This window comes from Rattus rattus, chromosome 10 (genome assembly GCF_011064425.1).
Source record: "Rattus rattus isolate New Zealand chromosome 10, Rrattus_CSIRO_v1, whole genome shotgun sequence".
NCBI lineage: Eukaryota > Metazoa > Chordata > Mammalia > Rodentia > Muridae > Rattus > Rattus rattus.
In genome coordinates this window covers 59,028,011-59,048,125 of record NC_046163.1, presented here as the reverse complement: position 1 = coordinate 59,048,125, position 20,115 = coordinate 59,028,011, and positions in this window count along the sequence as shown.

Below are 20,115 nucleotides of genomic sequence, written 5' to 3'. Positions count from 1 at the left end.
TGCTAGTCCAACCTTAAAGTTTCTGTCACCTCTGCATAGTGCCAACGTGGGAACCACGGCTTGGACACATGGGCTTTGGGGGAACATTCCATTCCCAAAATACAACAAAATGTAAATCACTTAGAAAAGAGTAGGAAGAGGATTACATGCCTGTAATCCCAGCAATGAGGAGACAGAGACAGGCAGATCTTTGAGTTCAAAGCCAGTCTGGTCTACAGAGTGAGTTCCAGGATAACCAGTGCTAAACAGCAAAACCTTGTCTTGAAACAAAACAAAACAAAACCAGAAAGCCCTTTCTGGCTGATGGCTTTTAATAAAATGTGACCACCATCATGTACAACATTAAAATATACAAGATCTGTTACCCTGGGGGAGCTCACAGGCTAGAGTCTGTCCCTGGACTTAACTTGAAGAATTGGTATCTACTTTAATCTGAACTGTTTGGAAGCCTGTTAAAATCTGGAATTTTAATTTCATATCATTGTGTTTCTGGCATACCTTAGAATGAAGCAGTCTAGTGACCATGGGCTTAAGCTTGTGCTTAATGACATTAGCTAGTGTTATGCAGGTTTTGAGATGTGCCCTAAGTTAACAGCTGTTCCTGTCCTGTGTGACAGACACTGTCCAGGCTGTTATCACAGGCCACATAAAATGATAGATTGATGTTGTTATCTGTCTGGTCACTTCTGTTAGTCTGTTTCTGCACTACACCTATATACCACAGCCTGGATGGTTTATAAATAACAGCTCTTTGTTTCTCACAGCTGACATGTTTAAGATCAAGACACTGGCTGTTGGGGCTGGGGATTTAGCTCAGTGGTAGAGTGCTTACCTAGGAAGCGCAAGGTCCTGGGTTCGGTCCCCAGCTCCGAAAAAAAGGAAAAAAAAAAAGACACTGGCTGTTTTGAAGGCTGCTTGATGCATAACAGTTTCCTCTAAGATTAAAACAGTCCATTCACAGGAAGCTCCTTAAGCAGGAAGGCAAACAACTCAAAATAACTTCAGGAAGTTCCTGAAACTGACCAGATTCACTAGGCCCCTCCCATCAGAGTAATTCCCCTCAGATCAAAAGAGAGCTGAGTTTAGGAGACTTTGAGACCAGATCAGCTGCCTGGAAGAAACAGACCCAGTAGCCTGTCTGGAAGATGTTTAGACCAACTGTGGCACCTGGAAGGACCCTCTTCAACAAGTTGAGATGCCTGCAGTCTGTGTAGTGAACTCCAGGTTCCCAGCCTTGTGAGCTGTCAACCATGCTGGGGTGGGCTTTCATGATGCAGCTTCTGTAAGTCATTTCTGCTCCTATAAGTAACCCCTTACCCGTATTCGTATAAGTAACCCCAATAAAACTCAATAGTTCACCAAGTTGGACTTTGGTGGTATCTACACTTTGGTTTGCTGTGGGCTCCATATCTGGGGTGAGTGGTTCTGTGTGTTACCTCCCCAGGGAAAGTTTTGTCACAGGACACTGTTAAGGGCCACTTTCTGGTCCATATGTATCCATGTTCTTGCTACACTCTCACATAGTGGAAGGAACAGAGGGGCTCTTTGTGGCCTCTGAGGATGGTTACCTTATGAGAGTGATAACCTCATGAGGGATCACATCCCAACACCACATTATAGTGTCATTACATGACATTCTGTCTACAATACTGTAGCAGGTATGTGTGGCTGCTTTAGACAGAAGAGAAGAGGCTGGGCATTGTGGCAAAATAGCTGTGATCCTAGCACAGGGGAGATGAAGGGAGAAGGATGAAGAGTTTAATGCCATCCTCTGCTACATACTGAATTGAAGGCCAACCTGGGATCCCTGAAACTCTCCTCTCTCTCTCTCTCTCTCTCTCTCTCTCTCTCTCTCTCTCTCTCTCTCTCTCTCTCTCTCTCTCTCCTACACACACACCCCCCTCACCATCTCTAACTAGAAGGAGAGCTCATTTCTTCCCTGGTTTTAGGTTAACTTAGCTCTTTAAAAGTGTTCCAGAAGCTCTATAAGGTAAGCGATAGGACATATTCCCAGTAGCTGGCACTGTGTTCCTTTCTGTCTGCCTGCAGAGAACATCCCCTCACTTCTGTTTGTCTTTTTTGTTTTGTTTTTTGCTTTTTTTGAGACAGCTTTCCTATGTATCTCAGGCTGGCTTTAAACTCACTGTGTAGCCCAAGCTGGTCTCAAACTTAGGCAATCTGCCACAGCCTACTGATTGCTGATGTTCAGGTGCGTGCCACCACACCACAATTAGAATTCATTCCCTTCCTCCCTCCCTCCCTCCCTGCTAGCTTTCTGAGGCAGAGTTACATACAGCCAAGACTGGCCTAAAATTTGTTATTTATTGAAGCATGACAAACTATTTTTTAAAAAAGATTTGTTATATATAAGTCCATGAATTTTTACATTTTTACATTTTTTATTCATTCATTTGTGTATGACATGGACCATGTGGGGCTTACTGATCCAACTCCGGTTGTCAGGCTTGGTCACAATAACCTTTATCCACTGATCACTGGTCCAGCACTAAACACTTGGTCCTCCTGTCTCTACTTCCCAGGTCTTTCTTGGTCTCATTTGTCTGCTCCAGACTGGCTTCAAACTTGTGGGTTCAAGTCATCCTCTTGTCTCAGATTTGCCAGTAGCTGGGACTGCAAATGGGTGTCACTGAGCTTGGCTCAAGACCTTCTTCTTTAAGATTTATTTATTTAATTTATATGAGTACACCACTATAGCTGTCTTCAGACACAGAAGAAGAGAGCATCAGATCTCTATCACAGATGGTTGTGAGCTGGGATTTGAACTCAGGACCTCTAGAAGAGCAGTCAGTGCTCTTAACCACTAAGCCATCTCTCCAGCCCCATTCTTTTTGTTTTAAGGATTTATTTTACCATTTATGTGTATGTGTGAGGGTGGGTGCCTGAAAAGGTCAGAAGAGGGTGTCAGATCCTTGGATTGCCTTCAGCTGGAGTTACAGCTGTCTGACATGGTTTCTGGGAACTGAACTCTGGTCCTCTGCAGGACAGCAAGTGTTTTTATGGCTGCGCCATCTCTCTAGCCTCTCAAAACATTCTTAAAAGTCCATTAAAGGGGCTGCAGAGATGGCTCAGTGGTTAGGAGCACTGGCTGCTAATCCAGAGGATCTGGGTTCAATTCCCAGCACCCACATGACAGCTCACAACTGTCTGCAACTCCAGTTCCAGAGGATCTGACACAGAGGCAGGCAACACCTCAATGCGCATCAAAAACCAAGACAAAAAACGATTGGGGATATTTTTTCATGTTCAAATGTAAAAGCAATGACAGGCATTTTGGCACATGCCTTTAACCCCATCACTCCGGAGTCAGAGACATGTACATCTCTGTGAGTTCAAAGCCAGCCCATTCTACATACCAGTTCCAGTCCAGCCACGGCTACATAACGAGACCTCAAAAAACCTCAAAAGGAAGAGAAGGAAGGAAGGGGGAGGGAGGGAAGGGTAGGTAAGGGCCTTTTTTCTAGGGATCCATTCAATTCAAGCCAAGGCTGAAGCTTAAGCTTCAAGGCCCCTCTGCGCCCCCTGCTGCCCAGGATTGGTAGTGCTGCATCTGCTGGGCAGGTGGGACGGTCAAACGTAATCTACCACCCACTTCTGCTGGGAGACGATTGGTAAACCTTCAGGGGGAGATGAGGCACTGTACTGTGGACATGCCTGGGAACTAAACAAGCACAGTCGAGAACGAGTCCACACAAGGCAATATTCCGAGAAGGGCAAAATTTTTCTAAAGGTCCTTAATAAGGACATGATCATATGATTTAAGCTTCTGTGTGTGTGTGTGTGTTCATGTGTATGCATCTGCATGTCTGTGTGTGGCATGTATAGGTGTGTCTGGATGTATAGGTGTGTGAATGGTACACTTCTGGAAGCCAGAGAAGATCATTGAGTGCCCTTTTTTTTTTTTTTTTTTTTTAAGATTTATTTATTTGGTGCTGGAGAGATGGCTCAGTGGTTAAGAGCACTGACTGCTCTTCCAGAGGTCCTGAGTTCAAATCCCAGCAACCACATGGTGGCTTACAACCATCTGTAATGGAATCCGATGCCCTCTTTTGGTGTGTCTGAAGACAGCAACAGTGTACTCATATAAATAAAATTTTAAAAAAGAGATTTATTTATTTAATGTATATGAGCATCCTGTCACTGACACACCAGAAGAGCACTGAATCCCATTACAGATGGTTGTGAGCCACCATGTGGTTGCTGGGAATTGAACTCAAGACCTCTGGAAGAGCAGACAGCGCTCTTAACCACCAAGCCATCTCTCCAGCCCCGAGTGCCCTTTTCTATCACCATGTCCTTATTCCTTTGAGACAGGGTCTGTGATTGAACCTGGAGCTAGGCTGGCAGCCAGTGAGTCACAGTATCTTTTCTGTATACAATTTCCCCACAGCACTCACAACAGTGAGGGCATTACAAGAGAGTGCACGGTCACACACAGGGCCTTTGCTTTTTTTAGACGAGTCTCACTGTGCAGCCCGGCTGACCTAGCTTGTTTTGTAGACCATGCTGGCTTTGAAGAGATCATAAGAGATCTGCCTTTGTCTGCACCCGAGTGCTGGGATTAGAGGCATGCACCACCATACCTGGTCCACTGCTAGAGTGCAAACACTTACCCAGTGAGCCATCTGCCCCAGTCTAGCTCTGGCAGTACTTGGAATGAAACCTTAAAGCCTCACACACGTAAAGTGAGTGCTCTCCCTTTGAGCTACTGTGCTGGCCCTTTAACAAGAACATTCTTCAGGGGGCTCTGTCCTTGCAAGGCCAAGGTCTATACACAGTGTACTTCTGGATACACAGACAAACACTCACATGACACCCTACCAATGGGAGCTCTCCGACTATTAGTAACAGTTTGCTGTTTCCTGTCACACTTACTGTGACATGCTTGGTCTAACGTCTTAAGAATCTCAAGCTGGGTGTGGTGCACATTCCTATCTCAGCCTGGTGTCCCCTCATAAGAGCTCTAGGACACTAAGGGCTCACACGAATGCCAGGGTTTAGAACTTGGGTCCTCACATTTGCACAGATGGTGCTTTTACACACTTGCCCTCTCTCAGCCACGAGTATTCCATGTCTGCAATCCGGACACTCTGGAGGTAGAGGCAGGGAGATGAGCAATCTAAGGTCACCTTGGCTACACAGTGAATTTAAGGCCAGTTTGGGGCAACACGAACACGAGGCCCTGCCAGTTTGGGGCAACACGAACACGAGGCCCTGCCTCGAAACAGAACAAATCTCCTTAGATAGGTGTTAGAGTCCCACATTATATGGGGGAGGAATAGAAAGTTGGGGAGATATATAATAATAGAATATTAACAACAGGGAGGCAAGCCGGTCTGCACAGCTTTGGAGGCAATCCCACCACTACCCTAGCTGTGTAATCTCGAGCACATAACCACTTTGCGCCTCAGTTTCTACATCTGCAAAATGGAATGCTATCCACAGAACCTAATCAGAACACAGAGCCCAGAACTTAACGTGTGCAGCCCTGCTTAGAAGAATGACCAGCCCGGAGGATGTCCCTGGGCGTCAGCTCTTGCATTATTACTGATTTTACGGAACTGCCCCAGAGTCTCCAGTCACCAAGAGGGTGCGAAAGGTACTGATATCAAAACTGCAGGCCCAGATCCAGCTCCTGTCCTGAATGTGGGCTTCTGGGAGGGAAGGTCCACTGCCCTGTGCAAGCAGGCAGGCTTTTGTGAGGAGTGGAGGCATGTGCCCTTCATCCCAGGGCAGAAGCACATGCATTCCTGTGAGTTCCAGGCTACGTACAGCATGCTGGTCTTCATGGAGCATGTTTCAGGCCAACCAGGGCTACATAGTGAAATCCCACCTTAAAAAAAAGAGCAACCTTTGAGTGCTCTAATCCTACACAGCGGTCCCCATGTCCTCGCTTTTACTCCCTGTAGTTTCAGATACTGGTGGTCAACTGCAGTCAAAAAATCTTAAATGGAAAGATCCAAAAATAAATAATTGCTAAGTTATAATGCTCACCCCCGTACTGGCTGGTTTTGAGTGTCACTTGACACAAGCTGGAGTTATCACAGAGAAAGGAGCCTCAGTGAAGGAAATGCCTCCATGAGACCCAGCATTTTCTCAACTAGTGATCAAGAGGAGAGGACCCAGTCCATTGTAGGTGGTGCCATTCCTGGGCTGGTCATCTTGGGTTCTATAAGAGAGCAAGCAAGCAAGCCAGGGGAAGCAAGCCAGTAAGAAACATCCCTCCATAGCCTGCTCCTGCTTCCTGCCCTGCTTGAGTTCCAGTCCTGACTTCCTTTGGTGATGAACAGCAATGTGGAAGTGTAAGCTGAATAAACCCTTTCCTCCCCAACTTGTTTGTTGGTCCTGATGTTTGTGCAGGAATAGAAACCCTGAGTAAGACAACCCCATTGGTAGTAGCAAATAGAATATTGCTGTCCAGTCTGACCTGCCCGGGATATGAATCAGTGGCTGTGAGAAACTGAACCCTCTCAGTTACCAGAGTCCTGACAGAGCAGGGCTGATGAGCAGCACTTATGCTATGTCTAAGGCCTAATCACCACAGACGTATTGTTTCATCGAAAGAAGGGTGAACGTACCATGGTACGATTGGGAGGCCCCAGCCACACACCCTTCATCTGAACACACTGTCGTAATTGTCCTATATTCCCACTTTATAAACTTCGTTATTAAAAAACCTTGCAGATAAATTAAAAAATTACACACTTAAATTAACCAGACGCAGAGTTTGAACTATGCAGTTAAGAATTGGCACTTAAAATGGAAGTTGTGAAGTTTCACATAAAATTTGACACTTTTGGTATTGGATATATTTTATGCACTTACCCACCACCAAAACCAAACGCCCCATGACAGAATTAGAATCAGAAAAAGAGTTGTCTTTATTTCCTCATCCGTAGCCCGTGCTCGTCACCTGCAGTCAGCCCCTCTTCATCCCCTTCTATTTAGCCTTTCGTGTTTTGTCTTCCGGTTTTACTGCAGTCACATGTATGTTTGTTTACAAATACACACGTGTGATTGGCCAGATTCTGCAAATGAGAGAGAACATGCAGTTTATTTCTGAGACTGTGCTGACCTTGCATTATGCATGCATTTAATTAATTAATTAATTTCAGTTTTTCGAGACAGATTTTCTCTGTGCAGCTGTGACTATCCTGGAACTCACTCTGCAAACCAGGCTGGCTTTAAGCTCAGAGATCTGCCTGCCTCTGCCTCCCAAGGGCTGGGATTATAGGTGTGTGCTATCACTGCCCAGTTATATCTGTGTGTGTGTGTGTGTGTGTGTGTGTGTGTGTGTGTGTGTGTGTGTGTGTACCATGTATTCCTGGTGAGCTGGGTTTTGGGGACCAAACACTGGTACTCTGAAAGAGCACAGTGCCTTTAACCACTGACCCGCCTGATTCTCTATTCCCCAACCTTACATAACAGTATACAGTCTAAGTCTGTCCATTTTCCTTTTTTAAACTTCAGTTTTCTTTAGAGCTAAAGAGTATCCATTTCATATGCACACCAGAATTTCATGTGCACACCGGAATTTCATGTGCACACTGGAATTTCATATACACTGTACATTCATCTGTTGGAGGGCAATTAGGTTGATCCCAATTATTTGTCTTCTTGAACAAAGTAATTACAATGTTTTGTTTTGCTTTTCAAGACAGGGTTCTATGTGGTAGACCAGGCTGGCCTCAGACTCACAGAACTCTGCCTGCCTCTGCCTCCCAAGGGCTGATTTTAAAGGTGTGCACCTTCCTGGCTGTAAGTATAATTATCATCTTTATAATTGTTCTATTTTTAATAACTATTCTAATCCCTTGCGGTGGAGCCAGGGAGGGGCTAAGACAGTACAGACGCTTGCCGGGAGGCTGGACAGCCTCAGTTTGCTTTCTGGGACCCACAGGTGGAGAAAGGAAACCCGTCCTTGGAGCCGGTCTTTGACTTCTACATAGATACCAGGACATCTGGGCCCCTCACATTAAATAAATAAGGACAGTTTAGTCCCTGGCACTGCTTAACTTCTGAACTCAGCATTACTGTAGTTAATGCTACACAGGAACGTGCAGCAGACAGGGCTTAGTTCTCCCTGGGATCTCAAACGTCTGTCTGGGTGCCAGTGTGAAGGTGGACCCTATGCATGGATCACTTTTAAATGTCACTTACACCTGTCTGAGGCAAAGAGTGTGCCTACTTTTTCTTGATGGTGCTAGTTATCAGACCTAGTCCCTTATACACGCTGAGTAAGCGCTCTACCACTGAGTTATATCCCCACCCACCCATCCACCCCCCTTTTCCTTGTACTTTTCTCTTGGAGACAAACTCTCACTCAATTCCAAGATTGACCCTGAGCTTACTTTGTAGTTGTGCTGGGTCTGGAACTTCTAGTCCTTCTGCCTCTGCCTCCCGAGGACTTGAGATTGCAGAGCTGGAAGACTGAGCTACTCGGCCTGGTTTATTTTCACTTTAAAACTTTTCTCCTTACTTTCCTTTTCTTCTTCCTTCTGCTCCTTTCTTTTCATCTCTTCCTCGTCGTTCTATTTCTTTTTTCCCCCTTGGAGACAGGATTCATTGTGTAACTGAGGCTAAACTGGAACTTGCTGTGTAGCCCAGGCTAGCCTTGACGTTGAGTCCCCCTGTTTCGGCTTCCCAGGTGTTGAGATTATAGCCATGTCCACCAAACCCGGCTACTAATCATCTTTTTTTTTTCAGAGTCCAGGTCAATGTTGCTTAGTGTTCAACACATGGTAGATACTAAATAAAACTTGTCAGTGGATGGACAGATGTGGTGTGGAGGTCAGAGCCTCTCTCTTAGCGCTCATTTCCCTACAGAGGCTATTTCTTAAATTCACTGTGTGGGCTCCTCAGACGTCCCCCAGTTCTCAGAAAGCAGCTTAAGTTACCAAGTCATCCTCAATGTAATTTTTGTAACCTTCCTCTCCTTCCAAAACTCAACCATTTTCACCTTTTCATTATATGTGTTGGTCTCTTTCTCTGTGCATAGGACAAAGCAAGGAACACTGCCCGCCCAAAAAAATTCTCCAAAGAAAGCATTCATTCAACAAATGTTTAAATACCTTTCACAAATTCAAATACAATAATATCAGCGCTTGAGAGGCTGAGGCAGTAGAATTACCGTAAGTGTAAAGTCAGATTGGTCTGCAGAATGAGATCCTATCAAAACAAGAAAGGAAGAGGTACAGAGACTGTGGGGTGGTCACTCCTCAGTGTACCATGCTGTAAATCCAAACCAAGGTAGCCTCTGGCTGAGGTCTTCTGTCTCTGGTCTTTTGAATGCTGGGCTCATGGACTGTGTCATCTAACACCTGGGTGCTTTGTACTTCTCTCTCTGTCTCTCTGTGTCTGTCTCTGTGTGTGTCTCTCTCTCTCTCTCTCTCTCTCTCTCTCTCTCTCTCTCTCTCTCTCTCTCTCTCTCACACACACACACACACACACACACACACACACACACACAACTTGCCCTGTAGACCAGGCTCCTTCGCCTCCCAAATGCTGAGACTACAAATGTGCACCATGCCTGGCCAACACCTGGCTTCTTATCTTTCTTCAAAATCTATGACTGCGAAATCTCCTGCTGCCTGACACATGTTCAGGCTAAATAAACATTTGCTGTGGATTGAGCAAACATGGTATCCAGGTCATTTCCCTTCAGAGAACATTCCCTAAAGCCTCTTTGTCAAGGAGAGCCTCTTTAGTAGCTTTTCTACTACTCTGAGGAAACTCATCCGTCCAAAAGCGCATTTGCACAGTGACTTTGGAAGAGTCCTGAGAGAAGAGAAGAGAAGAGAAGAGAAGAGAAGAGAAGAGAAGAGAAGAGAAGAGAAGAGAAGAGAAGAGGAGAGAAGAGGAGAGGAGAGAAAAGAAGAGAGAGAAAAGAAGGCACCTAACAAGGCTGAGATGTCAATATGACCCCTCTGCCAACAGAGTAGAGGAAAGAGGCTTGACTTTCTCCACAGAAACATCAAGAAAATTTCTGCCACATATGCACATGAATGGCAGTGAGCGCGGTGTGCTTATAAGTGCTGCCTGGGTTTTGGTTTTTGTTTGGCTTCTGTGGTGCTAGGGATTGACATCTAGATGCGTGCTGTTACCACCGAGCTATATACCCTATCCCAGAAATACAGTCCTTTAAGTTACAAACAATTTCTAAGAAAAAAATATTAGTATATATAATTGACCCTTGGCTGGAAATATTGGTGTTCATTAAAACCATTCACAAGCAGGGGCAGAGGTGGTCCATGCCTTTTATCCCAGCATTCAAGGCCTGGTCTACAGAGTGAGTTCCAGGACAGTCAAGGCTACACACACACACACACACACACACACACACACACACACACACACAGAGAGAGAGAGAGAGAGAGAGAGAGAGAGAGAGAGAGAGAGAGAGACCCTGTTTTGAAAAAAACAGAGAACCATTCATAAGATCACTGCAAGTCCTATTCTGAGGCCATCACAAATGGTTTTTCTCAGTGACTGGCAGAGCAACGGTGGGTGAGCCAACCTACGCATCATCTGCTGCCCCCAGGGCTGAGCAACACCAAGTCTTCTGCTTCTAGGGAAGACTCGCTGAGAATGCCAGGGCACCCGGGAGAGTAGGAGACGGCTGCTGGTCTGGATGTCATATCTCGCTGCATACCTCCTAAGTAGCAGGAAGTCAGACATCCAGGGAAATGTGGTGTGCAAGCCACAGCCAGGGCAGGGTGTTGGTTTCCCAGGTGTCAGACAGCAGGATTCTGGCTAGGGCAGATACAGAGGCGCTAAACAGAACGTCAACTATAAAGACCTTACAATAAATACTAAAGGCCCAAGGGACCGTGCCTTCCCCAACACAGACTTGTGGGTCAGGCTGCATCTGTTCATTTTTAAAAAAAAGCAATATTGTTGTTGCTGTTTTTCTTTTCTCTTTCATTTTATTTTAGATCTCACCAGGCTGGCCTTGAACTGACTGTGTAGCCTAGGATGTCCCCAAGCTTCAATATTTCTAATTTAATTTATTACTTATTATTTATTATTTATTATTTCCTTTGACAATTTTATACATTCCTCAAACTTCTGATCCTGTTCCCTCTACCTCCCAAGTACTGAGACTAGAGGCCTGTGCCGCCATGCCTGTTTTTATGTGGTGCTATATGATCCTTGTTTGTGGAGGTTGAGTCAGGAGGATTACACATTCAAAGCAAGTCTGATCTTCAGAGTGAGTTGGAGGCCATTGTGGATAAATTAGTCAAACGTCTCGAAATGAAACAAAACAAAAATAAAAAAGAGGGCCAGGTCACAGTGGCACATGCCTTTAATCCGAGCACTCAGGATGCAGAGACAGCCAGATCTGTGAGTTTGAGACCAGTTTGATCTACAGAGTGAGTTTCAGAACAGTCAGAGCTACACAGAGAAAGCCTGTCTCAAAAAAAGAACAAAAAAACCAAAAAACCAAAAAAACAAAAACAAAAACAACAACAAAAACCAAGGGCTGGAGAGATGGCTCAGTGGTTAAGAGCACTGACTGCTCCTCCAGAGGTCCTGAGTTCAAATCCCAGCAACCACATGGTGGCTCACAATATCTGGATTGGGGATTCAATGCCTTATTCTGGTGTATCTGAAGACATACATAAAATAGATAAATCTTACAACAAAAACAAAAAAAGAGCCCACCATACTGTTGCAGTGGCCTGTATCACATAGACATTCTTTTTTTTTTTTAAAGATTCATTTATTTTATGTCTATAAGTACACTGTAGGTGTCTTCAGACACACCCAAAGAGGGCATTGGATCCCATTACAGATGGTTGTGAGCCACCATGTGGTTGCTGGGAATTGAACTCAGGACCTCTGGAAGAGTAGTTGGTGCTCTTAACCACTGAGCCATCTCTCTAGCCCTCACATAGACATTCTTAAAATTTCCTTTTTTGTTGCTTTTTAGAAAGGATTTATTTGATATATATATATATGATATATATCAAATATATATTTGATATATATCAAATATATATTTATATATTTATATTTATATATTTATATATATATTTGATATATATATATATATATCATTGTACACTGTTGCTGTCTTCAGACACACCAGAAGAGGGCATTGAATCCCAACCCTGATATTGTCAGCCACCATGTGGTTGCTGGCAATTGAACTCAGGACCTCTGGAGGAGCAGTCAGTGCTCTTAACCACTGAGCCATCTCTCCAGCCCTATCACATAGACATTCTTAAACAAACAAACAAGGTAAAAAAGAGGGCTGGAGGTACAGCTTCAATCCATAGCATCTCACACATAATAAATGTAACATAAACAAATAAAAATTAAAATGACAAATTCACACTCCTTACGAGGAGTGTAAGAGAAGCAGGGCTTCCCTCAGTACCTGTGATGTGGTCTTCCAGAGTTGAGAATTTTGTATGACTGTCTCTGAAAGTTTTTGACGCATGTATAGACCTTATCATTTCTTCCTTCTTACTCATTTTTCCTGTCTCATTCATATCTTATTTAGTTTTTGAAGCAAAGTCTCCTTATGTAGCCCAGGCTGGACCCCAAATCTGAATCGTCTTTCTTCAGCCTCCTCAGTATCTGAGATTAGAGGCGTGCATCACCACACCTAGCTTAAACTCTTGAAGCACATTAATGGATCCCCCTCTCCCCAACACTTATGTCTTTTAAAAGTTTATTTTTATTTTTAAATTATGTGTGTATGAGAGAGTATAGGTTTGTGAATGTGAGTGTAGCGCCCGCTTGTGGTCAAAAAAGGGTACTGGATCCCACAGAACTGGAGAAATAGGCAGTTGTCTGGGATCTGATGTGAGTGCTGGGCTCGAACCTGGGTCCTAGCCACTAAGCCACCTGTCCAGCCCCACAATGCATTGTACACCCTGATTGGCAGCATATTCCTCGACTTACCCCTTAGGAGACCTCTTTCCATGATAATATGTTGAAAAGCACCAACTCTCTTTGTTGGCCAATTTATTTCACTGAGGTTCTGAGACAGTGTTTGTATCCCCAGGAGACATGGCTATAGCAAAGACAAATGTGGACTCCCTGATGCAGGGAGGACTCTCAGACACATCTGGAGATGGGAACAGGGCCATGTCACAAAAGGTGTTTGTGTTGGATGATGAGAAAAAAGCCAGGCTTTGGTGGCACACACCTTTAGTCCCAGCACTGCAAGGGTGGGGATGGGGGTGGGAGTATTAGCAGGCGAATCTCTGTGGGTTCGAGGCCACCCGGGTCTACAGAGCACGTTCCAGGATAGCCAGGGTTACACAGACACATCATGACAGGTAAGGAGACGCCATGAAGAAAGAGAGATAGGGCTCAATGCCGATACAGCAGGGCCAAGTGTGTCTGTGCAGCCATGGAGCAGGATGGAGGCAGTGAGCAGCAATCGAAGTTCTAGCTGACGTGATGGTGCACACCTCGAGTCCCAGCACTCGGGAGGCCGAGACAGGCAGATCTCTGAGTCTGAGGCCAGCCTGGTCTACAGAGTGAGTTCCAGGACAGCCAGGACCATGAAGAGAGACTCTGTCTCAAAGAAGAAGGAAAAAAAATATCAAGGTTTCTTTTGGCCAGAGTTGTAGTTCATGATCATAGGGGTCCCTGATTCTTTTCTTTCTTTTTTAAAGGTTTATTTATTTTATTTTATGTGTATTGGTATTTTGCCTGTGTGTGTGTGTGTGTGTGTGTGTGTGTGTGTGTGTGTGTACCATGCTCATGCCCGCTGCCCGTGGATCTCCTGGTACTGGAGCTGCAGTTGTGAGGTACCAGGCAGGTGCTGGGAACTGAAGATCCACTGCTCCTAACCATTAAGCCATGGGCCGGCTCCCTTGTTTCTAGGGTTGTGGTGAAGAAGGACCTTGTGGTGTAAGAAGTGATGGGCAAAGCTACTTCCCTCATGGCAACTGTGGAGTGTGGAGAGATGGCTCAGTGGTTAAGAGCACTGACTGCTCTTCCAGAGGTCCTGAGTTTAGTTCCCAGAAATCACATGGCGGCTCACAACCATCTGTAATGGGATCTGATGCCCTCTTCTGGTGTGTCTGAAGACAGCGACAGTGTACTGATCATATATATAAAATAAATAATCTTAAAAGCAAAGAATCAGTTAGCGGATTCATCCATTGACAGGTCAGAGCCCTGTGAGTCAACCACTTCCCAGGAGACTCACCTCTGAGCATTGCTGCACCGGGGGCCCAGGCTTTCAACATACAAGGTCGGAGAGGTCTTCTCAGATCCAAACCAAAACATAAAACTAAGATGTTCAGACATCAAGGGAGGGAGGTTTTTGCTAAGATTACTAGAGTATTCGGTAGTAGAGGATTTTATAAGGAAGTGCACAGGTGAGCCTAAGAAAATGCTCTAAAACCTAATGGAAAACAAACCAACCAATAAAACACAGGCACATACATACACACACATACACACACATACACACATACATGCACACACACACACTCTCACACACATACACACATATATGACGCATGCACACACACACACATACATGCATACATGCACACTCATACACACATAGACACGCACACAAGCATGCACGTACGTGCACGCACACACATGCACACACACATGAACACATACACATGCACACACACATGCACACACACATACGCACACATACATGCATACATGCACGTATGCACGCACACACACGCACACACATGCGCACACACACACGAACACATACACACGCACACACACACACTCACTCACACACACACTAAATAAGAAGCATTGGAGTACTGTGATAGTGAGGTGAGACGGCCTTTATAAAGGCAGACCTGAGTTCAAGCCCAGCCTTGCACACGAAACAGTTTAGATAATCAAGTTTGAGGGAAATTATTTAGTCTTGTCCCCAGTACTTCTGTACTTCTGTAGACAGGAAGTGCTAAAGTAGAGGTAGGGAGTGCTAATCCATGGCTGCTGAGAGGAATGGGGAGCCCCTGGCTAGTGAGGTCCCCTGTAGGTCTATCAGGAGTATTTTGGTTCTAGACAGACTAATGGTCACTGGTTGGGTACCGAGATGGCTTGGAGGGGCAAGGCACTTAGTGCACAAGCCAGAGAAGGTGAATTCAATCCCCGAAATCCAAGAAAAGGCAGGAGAAAACTGTCTCCACAAACTCGTCCTCTGACAGTCTCACACAAGGCATGGCATGCCCCCTCCACACATGTCATATACACAACAATAATAAAAATAAAGATTTTAAGTAGGAACGAGGCCTTGTTTAGGAGTGCTGAGAGAGGGCTGGGAAGAGGACATACTGGTCGCTACTGCACAGCAGAGAACACGTTTGTTTTGTCCCCAGATTGGCTGTCTAAAGGCAGAGTTGTTATCTCGAGACTACACTCATTAGGGGTGCTCAGAGAGGACATGGCTTGATCCTGGCGCTTGTGTGCCAGCAAGGAAGCAGAGTTCTTAGGCAGGTGGCTCTGTCTCCCCTACTCCGACCCCTGTCCTGAGATGTTGGAGTCCAGAGAGTGAGTAGAGATCTTCCCCTCATGCCCAATGGGAGGATCAGTACACTGGGGAGAGCACACTGGGGCTGGTCCGTCTCACAGACTCTGGATAAACACTCAGCACCGTTCAGTCCGAGGGGTCTTTCAGGAGCTGTCCCAGGTTACTGTCTGTTTCTAAGCATGCGTGAGAGATCCGAGACCCTTAAGCATCCTGAGAACTGCGTCCATGTGAAGTGAGAGGTTGACCAGAGTCTAAGGGAAGAATCCGATGAAGATAAGCCTTGTGTCTCCACACTGAGAGACCCATGCTCTTTGGGCAACCGAAGCTACTTCCCACCACACGTGATGTAACATTCAACCAGGGAATAACTCGACCCCCAAAGCCCTAGACCCTGGGTGAGGGAAGACTCTAGAACACTGTGGCAGAGACAAGCATTGATCCTAATACTTGGGGAGGCCGAGTACCAACGCGTTTGAGATTAATGAAAACCTAACAGAGTTTGACTATCTGTACCCTCCATCCCTACAGCTTGAACACAGCACTAGCCACATGTCCTCGGCCATGGCAGGTCCCTTCTTGTCACCTAGGTCTTCAGGGCACATCTCAAGCCTCCTCATCGGTCTTGATGAGGTCTGGATACAGGGTTTCAGTCCCTCCTTGACAGAGCTGAGGGAAGATGAGAGAGGGAGAGGGGCCAGCCTTTAGCTTTAAACCTCTCCCACGTGGGACAATCTGGGACCTTGGATAAGCTTTGCCCCTCCTGGAGGACACTGTAAGGAAATAATCTACTTGTTACTCTTTCTTTCTTTTCTTTAAAGGTAGCTTTTCTTTGTTGCTGCTGTTTTGTTTTTTGGAGACAGGGTTTCTCTGTGTGGCCCCAGCTGTCCTGAAACTTACTCTGTAGACCAGGCTGGCCTTGAACTCACAGAGATCTGCCTGCCTCTGCCTCCTGAATGCTGGAACTAAAGGCATGCGCCACCACAGGAAAGGTTTTCGGTATATACCCAGGCAGGGTCGCTCTTGTCTCTGCCGTTGGGCTGATATTACAGGCTAGCCCTGAGTTCGCTTTCCTGTCTCTGTTTGTCATCTAGGAGGGCTGAGGTTGTCTCTCTCCAGTTTTGCACGTGGGATCATGGGTTATAGATTCGAACTCAGGTTGTCAGGATTAGTATTACACTGCAGGAACTTTACCCACAGAGCCATCTCCCTAGCCCACTTCTGTGGTTGTTTGTTTAATACTTGATCAAAGGGGTGAATAAAACCAAACTCAGAACTGGTAGAAAGGTCGCACGCAGAGCTTTCAGGTCTATTGTGCGCTCTCTCTCTCTCTCTCTCTCTCTCTCTCTCTCTCTCTCTCTCTCTCTCTGATTCTGTCTCTCTGTCCCTGTCGTCGTCTCTGTCTCTGTCTTTCTCTCTCTCTGACTCTATCTCTCTGTTCCTGTCTCTGTCTCTCTGACTCTCTTTGTCTCTGTCTCTCTGTCTCTCTTTTTCTATGTCTGTCTGTATCTCTAACTCTGTCTCTCTGTCCCTGTCTCCGTGTCTCTCTGACTCTCTTTGTCTCTCTGTCTGTCTCTGTTTATGTCTGTCTGTCTGTCTCTCACGCGCGCGCGCGCACACACACACACACACACACACACACACACACACACACACACACACAGAGTCCCAGGATCCCAGCATGCCACTGAGTTTGGAGAAGCTATGCTCAACCTCTCCCATGTCTAGAAGCAGAAGTTCGTGGGTGAATGTGGGACTCACTCAGGACTGACCACTCTTCTGGTCCCCAAGCCTTGGACTCAGGCCTTCTTCTCAGGGAAATGACAGATTGCATGCCTGATAAGGGTCTCTCCAGGCTTCAGCACCCTTACCCCTAGGTGTGGCTGATGGCTAATTTTCCACTGGCACCTCTCCAGGTGGCTTCACAACTACCCGTCAGCTGACCACTTCCTCCAGCCAGCCCCCAAGAGCCTTTCATCCCACTACGGCCTTTCATCTGGGCCTTTTAAAGGAAGTGAAAAGTTTCAGCTACCAAAGCCCCCAGGAAGAAGGAAAGGAAAGAGGTACACTTGCCCTGAGGATCTAAGAGTAGCTGTCCATTGCGCTCTGTTGCTCCAGGCTGCAGAGCTGCAAACCATGACTGGGTGTCTAGTTTCTCTGAGGACAGGCTAGTTGAGAGATATCTTCAGGGGCTGAGAGAAGCCCTCTGTGCCTTCTAGCAAAATGGCGAGTCTCATTCTTGGATGAGACTGTTGGCACCTTCTGTACTGTAGCGGGTAGAGTGGGGGCTTTAGTCTCTCTCTGCCTCTGCACCCTCATGAGTTTGGGGCTCCAGATCCTCATAAAACCACAGCCTCAACACCCACCACCAGAACGTCCCCAAGATCCCCTAACCTGGCATGCCCGCCCACCAGGAGCTCACAGACCAGATGGAAGCCCAAACTAGCACATCTGAAGGAAACACCTACTTTGCAAAGTAGTGGGCTTTATACGTGAGATGTGACAGACTTGGGTGGGCTGGGGGCTGTGGGTATCTTGCTAGGGGCCTGGCCAGGTGGCAGCCAGGGTAGGTGGTCAGGCTGTAAGCAGAGCTGTATATAGTAAATATGAACAACTCCTCCAGGATCCCTGTCTGCAGCCTCAGTACCAGGGCTGCCTGCTCTCACACACAGGGGGCCAACAAAGAACACCGTAGGCTGGTGTGTGTGTGTGTGTGTGTGTGTGTGTGTGTGTGTGTGTGTGTGTGTGTGTGTGTTAACATGCATTAGGGTGAGGGCCAGACAGCTTAAAAAGTCCCAAAGGCAAGCAGGCCTCTCCGCCCCTCCAGGGCACACTCTGCAGGTGGGAAGCCAGAGTTTGCAGAGGTCAGGGGTTTGCTTGAGGGCTAATGAGCAGATAAGGAACTTTATGAAGACAAATTCCAGCCTCTGTGATGTTCATGTTATGGAGTCCTGACTGGAGGCATAGGGATGAGTGAGGTCATTTATAAGCCAACAGCAGAGACCCCTGATCCCTTCACATGTCGCTTTCTGGGAGACTGACGGAACCTTTACTGTGTACCACCACACTCTTGACTGACCTTGACATACAGGGAACCAGTCAGGCCCAGATTTTGTGGGTTCAGTGAACAATTACACAAGGAACGCTAGTCTAGTGATTCCAGTACAGGTTGGAGGGCTGAGTACCCCGTGGGAGACAATGACCTGTTGTTCTTGGGGGAAAGGTTCACACATCCTCACTTCTATGTGGGACAGAACCCCAAGGAAGGTCCATCACTTGGCATGGATGGAGGGGAGTCCCTGGGAAGAAGCAGGCTCCAGACTGGGGAAGGATACCCCCACAGGTGAGGATGGAGCTTGGGCTGGTGGCAGGGAGAGAGCTTTAGAGTCTGGAGTAGATGTTCACGGGAGGCTCATCAGCCCTACCTCATCTGGGCCCTGGGGACTCCGTTCCTCAGCCCTGGGACTCCAGCTCTCCAAAAAACCCAGTAAACAAGCCATGTGTTCCTTGAAGTCTACTTCTTACCCTCAATGTCCCAGGCTGTATCTTTGGATCGAGACAGGTGCCCCAAAGGCCACAGCCCACACAACTCTTGCTTAGGGACCTGCTGGCGTGAATTACACTGCTCTCCCACCTGATTCAGAGGCTGAGGTTCCAAAGCAGGACTGGCCTTGGTCATTCAGGGTCTTCTCCATTGTCTGGGATAGAGATTCATTTCACTGGCTTACCCCCGCTCTCTAAAATCTAGAATACACTGAAGATCATAATGAAGAAAAACTTTCTGTCTCCAATGCTTTAAAGGTACCCCTGTCCTTACTCAGTCCCCTTGTCCCTGAAGTTTTGCTTACATGAAGATGGTGGGTTGTGTACTCAGAATTTTCTTTTCTTTTTTCTTTTCTTTTCTTTCCTTTCCTCCTCATTTTCATTTTCTTTCTTTCTTTCTTTCTTTCTTTCTTTCTTTCTTTCTTTTCTTCTTCTTCTTCTTCTTCCTCTTCTTCTTCCCCCCTTCTCCTTCCTCCTCCTCCTCTTCTTCTTCTTCTTCTTCTTCTTCTTCTTCTTCTTCTTCTTCTTCTTCTTCTTCTTCTTCTTCTTCTTCTTCTTCTTCTTCTTCTTCTTCTTCTTCTTTCTGTCTAGCCCTGGGTGCCCTGGAACTCACTCTGTAGACAGGCTGGCTTTGAACTCAGAAATCTGCCTACCTCTGCCTCCCCAGTGTTGGCATTAAAGGCATGGACTGCCACCAACCAGCTCAGAAATATCCTTCAATTAATATATCGAATAAATATTGAGATGCTATTACAGATTTTATAGTAGTCTAGGCACGTGAGGATATGGCCTGCTGCTGCTTGAATATGATTTGTCATGGGGCTAAGGATACAGCTTAGTGGTAGAGTACTTGTCTAGCAGCCCTGAGGTCCCGGGTTCAATTCCCAGGACTGCAACAAACAGGCAGGCAAACAGGAATTTCGATGTCCTGTGCATCAAATTGTATTTTAAAAAACAAAAGCCAGATGTGGTGACTCATGCTTATAATCGCAACATTCAGATAAGAGCGATTATAACTTGTAAAGCTCACCAACAGCCTGGACAACATAGGAAGACATTGAGTATGATCCCTGGGG